General features: G+C 37.5%; 1 pseudogene; it reads left to right on the top strand.

Annotated features, from left to right (window-relative positions):
- Positions 1-1,385: 1,385 nt before the first annotated feature.
- On the top strand, positions 1,386-2,302 carry LOC140631451 (small ribosomal subunit protein uS2-like; annotated as a pseudogene).
- Positions 2,303-5,984: the final 3,682 nt, after the last annotated feature.

The following is a 5,984-nucleotide window of genomic DNA, read 5'->3' as shown; positions in this document are numbered from 1 at the left end:
TTGAGTCCCACGTCAGGCTCCCTGCGTGGAGCCTGCTTCTCCCTCTGCCTGTGTCTCTGCCTCTCTCTCTCTCTCTGTGTTTCTCATGAATAAATAAATAAAATCTTAAAAAAAAAAAAAGAATGTTAACTCTCACCTTCAGATGAGATTCCAAGAGTCTTCCTGCTCAAAAAAAGATATGAATCCATATGCTTCTCCACTAGATTCAATGTCATGCCCAAGTTTCAAATGGTACTTCTGTTCTGATTCCCAATCTACATAATAAATCCCAATGGAGCAAGCCCTGTGAGATGACACACTGCCATTCCTTGCCCTGGGGCTCCATCTGTCCCACCTGATGGTGAAATAGAACAAAGTACCTCAACACTTTCCCGTCATCACATCACTAGATGGGTTAGCTTTGAATCTAAATCATCCCCTTAAAACTTCTGAAATTGAAACTGATGCTTACGCTTTTTAAGATACATTCTCCCTGAACACTCTCCTAGATAACTTTTCTTATATATTTCCTTTTCAGATCAGGTTATCCTATAGCCTCTTCCTGCCTTCTGCCCAAAGTCATGAAGGCCAGAATTGACTACACTTCATAAATAATATAATATAATTAATATAATAATATAATGTTTATATATAATAAATTAACAGAACAATGGTCTCCCCAAAATGTCCACTTTGTAATCTCCGGTAGCTGTTAAAACACTGCTGTACCTGTAAAAGGAACTTTGCAGATGTGATTAAATTAAGGATAGGAAGATCTGGAGATGGGAAAATGACCCTGGATTATCAAATGGACCTAAGTAATCACAGGAGACTTGTGAGATGCAGGCAAGAGAGTCGGAGCCAGACAAGGAGACAGGAATGTGGAATCAGAATCTGGATCCAGGCACATACAAGTCAGAGGAAGCAGCCTGGATCCAAGCAGTGCACATGGCCCATGATGACTGGTAAGGGCTTGGTCTTAGGCCCTTCACTGGACCCAGTGACACATGTAGCCCCACTGACACTCCTTTCTGACTTTTGACTTCCAAACTGTTAGATAAGTACATAACAAACAAATAATAAGTTAAAATAATATGCAATTATGTGATAAATATAAATAGAATATGTTACATAATAATACAATACAATGATTTATATTATATGAATATATTATATAAATATGTAATATAAGCATACTATAAATATATATTTATACAAATATAATACATAATTATATGATAAATAGAAATAATAAATTTGTGTTGCATGAAATTCCTAAGGTTGTGGTAATTTGTTACCTCAGAAATAGGAAATTAATACACTGTTGCATCTTGTTAAAAGAAAGCAAAGGGCTTTCCACACTACCCAGGGAAGGGTCCATATGGTACTGTTTTGTGTTCCCATCAATGTCCAGAGCCCTTGATGTTCTGCAAATGAAGGAGGAGGATGTCCTCAAATTCCTTGCAGCAGGAACCCACTTAGGTGGCACCAACCTTGACTTCCAAATGGAACAGTACATCTACAAAAAGAAATGTGATGGTATCTACATCATAAATCTGAAGAGAACCTGGGAGAAGCTTCTGTTGGCAGCTCGTGCCACTGTTGCCATTGAAAACCCTGCCGATGTCAGTGTCATATCATCCAGGAATACTGGCCGGTTTGCTGTGCTGAAATTTACTGCTGCTACTGGAGCCACTCCTATTGCTGGCCACTTCACTTCTGGAAACTTGACTAACCAGATCCAGGCAGGCAGCCTTCCAAGAGCCAAGGCTTCTCACCAGATCCCAGATCTTACTGATCCCAGGGCTGACCACCAGCCTCTCACAGAAGCGTCTTACATTAACCTGCCTACCATTGCTCTGTGTAACACAGACTCTTCTCTGAGCTACATGGACATTGCCACCCCTTGAAACAACAAGGGAGCTCACTCAGTGGGTCTGATGTGGTGGATGCTAGCCCAGGAAGTCTTGCACATGCATGGCACCATTTCCCGTGAGCACTCACAGGAAAACATGCCTGATCTCTACTTCTACAGAGACCCTGAAGAGTTTGAAAAGGAAGAACAGGCCGCTGCTTAAAAGGCTGTGACTAAGGACGAATTTCAGGGTGAATGAACTGCTCCAGCCCCTGAGTTCACTGCTCTCAGCCTGAAGTTGCAGACTGGTCTGAAGGCGTGCAGGTGCCCTCTGTGCCTATTCAACAGTTTCCTACTGAAGACTGGAGCACTCAGCCAGCCACTGAAGATTGGTCTGCAGCAGCCACTGCTCAGGCCACTGAATGGGTAGGAACAACCACTGAGTGGTCTTAAGCTGCTCTTCCACAGAAGCAAACAAAACGGCAATAAGGTTAAAGGAAAATAAACAGTTTCTAAAAGTAAAAAAAAAAAAAAGTGAAGGTATGTTCTATATGACAGCAAAATCTTCAAAGTTTAAAGTTTTTGTTTGAAAGAGAATTTACTGGGGGTGCCTGGGTGGCTCAGTGGGTTGATGAACTTACTTTCGGTTTCAGCTCAGGTTATGACCATGGGACTCCATGCTCAGTAGGGAGTTGGCTTGAGATTCTCTTTTCCTCTCCCCACTCCCCACTCCTGAGTGCTAGCATGTTCTCTCTCTCTCTGTCTTTAGGATGAATAAATGAAAGAAAGAAAGAAAGAAAGAAAGAAAGAAAGAAAGAAAGAAAGAAAGAAAAAGAAAAATTACAAAACTCCATTTCCATCTTTAATAGTGACTACTATGTAACAAGCTAACATATATGACACTACCATTTCAACTGTTTCAGGAATTAAGCCACACATAGCATAGGACAATAATCTTTGACTGAAAGGCAACACAAGTCCTGGGACACATTGGGCTTCTAGTCCAGCAGGAATGATACAACTTCAGTGAGTTCCTGTGACATTCAAGTAAGATTTTATAAATGTCATGACTTAGGGATAAGGGAAATGTCTTATAAGAATGGTCACAATTAAAGATTAAGTTTATTTATTTATTTATTTATTTTTAAAAGATTTTATTTATTTATTCATGATAGATATAGAGAAAGAGAGGCAAAGACACAGGCAGAGGGAGAAGCAGGCTCCATGCAGGGAGCCCAACACGGGACTCGATCCCAGGACTCCAGGATCGCGCCCTGGGCCAAAGGCAGGCACTAAACCGCTGAGCCACCCAGGGATCCCAAAGATTAAGTTTAAAACTGAAGTAGTTCCATCAAGCCAAGATTAAACCAGTCCTGACAGAATAAAAAAGATGTAACTACCTCACTGAACAAAATTCAACATCTTTTAAGAGAAGATGACCTAATTCAAACATGTTCCACACAATATACACCAAGTAGTCAAAACTATTAGGAAATAAAACAACAGAATAGAAAATATATCCCCTAATCTAGGAGGACAAAGAGCTTTCCAATATAAACTGACCTTGATATAACTCAGATATTTGAATTAGCTAGTAAGAAGTTTGCCTCTTTACTAAATATGTTGGAGAACTTAAAAAGAAAAAAGAAGAAACAAAGGATCACAATGCACAAAAGAAAATTATAGATGAAAAAATGGAATTCATTATTTGAAGTCAGAAGTAAATTGAATGGAGTTCTATAGATTAGGGCTGGCAGAAGAAAGGTCACTGAACTTGAAAACAGGTCAAGAGAATATATGCAATCTGAATAACAGAGTAATTAAAAACAATCAACCAGAGTCTCAGCTGAAGGAAAATGTCAAATAGTCTAATACATATGAAATTGGGTCCCATTAGAAAGAGAGAAAAAGAGAATAGGATAAAAATTTTTGAAAAAATTACCTAAATTTGCAAATATGACATTAAAATTCTATTTTGAGGACAGCCTGGGTAGCTCAGCGGTTTAGCATTGCCTTCAGCCCAAGACATGATCCTGGAGACCCAGGATCAAGTCCCACATCAGGCTCCCTGCATGGAGCCTGCTTCTCCATCTTCCTGTGTCTCTGCCTCTCTCTCTCTCTCTGTGTGTGTCTCTCGTGAATAAATAAATAAAATCTTTAAAATAAATAAATAAATAAATAAATAAATAAATAAATAAATAAGAGTCTCTAATGGTTAAAAAAAAAGAATAGAAAAGAAAGAATAGAAAAGAACCACACTCAGGTGCATTATAGTTAAAAGGTTTAAAACTAGAGATGAAGAGAAAATCTTTGAGGACTCTGGGAGTGGCAGGGTGGGGAGGTACATTACAGCAAAAATGTGAGTAATGACTGGTTTCTAATTAGGAGCAATGGGAACAAAAACAACAATAAAACAATATACTCAAAGTACTTAAGGAAATTTGAAGAAATATACAGAATTCTAAGGAAGTGGATGGAAGATGGGTGATGGGTATTAAGGAGGGCACATGTGATGAGCACTGAGTGTTGTATGAAGTGACGAATCACTTAATTCTACTCTTGAAACCAATATTGCACTGTACGTTAACTAATATTTAAATAAACATTCAAAAAAAGAAATATCCAAAATTCTATATATAGAGAAAGCACTACAAAAAGTAACATTTCAGTTAAGAAAATTTGAGGTAATTTGTTACCAGTTTACAATCATTACCTTAAATACTAAAAGAAGTTCTTCATTCTAAAGGGAAATAATTTCACACAAAAACTAAAATCTATAGTAAGAAATTACTTGAAATGATAAGTATGGGGTGAACTTCACAGACTTTATTTTAGCTTCCTTTTATTTTCTTTGAAAAACAACTGATAGTTTAGACAAAAATAATAACACTGACTGGTAGGGCTTATTACATCTGTAGATGTAAAATATATAACAACAATCACATAAAGATGAATGATAGTTAAACAGACTTCTGGGAAGCCTGGGTGGCTCAGGGGTTGAGCACCTGCCTTTGGCCCAGGGCATGATCCTAGAGTACCAGGATGGAGTCCCACGTCGGGCTCCCTGCAAGAAGCCTGCTTCTTCTTCTGCCTATGTCTCTGCCTCTCTCTGTGTGTGTTTCTCATGAATAAATAAATAAAAATCTTTAAAAATAAAAAATAAATAGACTTCTATTGCTTTTAGATTCTTGTATTATGCATGAAATTATACACTATTAACTCTAAGTAGACTTTCATAGATTAGTAATGCATATTGCAACCCCATATTCACCACACTAGAAAATCATACAAAGAAGAGAATATAGTTGAAAGCCCAAAGAGCCATTAAAATATTGTGCTTAAAATTATTTAGTTAATACAAAGTAAAGCAGGAAAAGAAAATCAAAGGAACAAAAATTCAATGGATCTACTAGAATACATAGAGCAAGAGACTTGATTTGAACTCCAACATAGAAATAGCTACATTAACTATAAAAGAAATTTACATGCAAATTATAGACAGAGATTGTCAAACTGGTTAGGAAGCGAAGAATCAACCCTATGGGGCAGCCCTGGTGGCGCAGAGGTTTAGTGCCACCTGCAGCCCAGGGTGTGATCCTGGAGACCAGAGATCAAGTCCCATGTCAGGCTCCTTGCATGGAGCCTGCTTCTCCCTCTGCCTGTGTCTCTGCCTCTCTCTCTCTCTCTCTCTCTCTCTCTCTGGGTCTCTCATGAATAAATAAAATCTTCAAAAAAAAAAAAAAAAAAGAATCAACTCTATGATAAGAGAATTACTTTAAATAGATAAAGATACATAAAATATAAAAAAGGGGAAAAGATTTTACATACAAATAGTATGCACAAGAAAATAGATGTGGCATTATTATATTAGGCTTCAAGATAAGGAATATTGGGGATCCTGGCTGGCTCAGTTGGTGGAGCATGCAACTCAATCTCCAGGCTTTGAGTTCAAGCCCCACATTGGATATAGAGAATACTTAAAAATAAAATATTTTTTTAAAACCTTAAAAAAAAGATGAGGAATATTAGCAGAAATAAAGAGGTAAGATTACCAGATTTTACATATATATACATATATATGTGTGTGTGTGTTAATTCATATGTACGTATATACATAAAATAATATATAACACCTTTGTGTGTGTGTATA

Source organism: Canis lupus, chromosome 4, assembly GCF_048164855.1.
Source record: "Canis lupus baileyi chromosome 4, mCanLup2.hap1, whole genome shotgun sequence".
Taxonomy (NCBI): Eukaryota; Metazoa; Chordata; class Mammalia; order Carnivora; family Canidae; genus Canis; species Canis lupus.
This window is presented reverse-complemented; position numbering and strand designations above follow the sequence as displayed.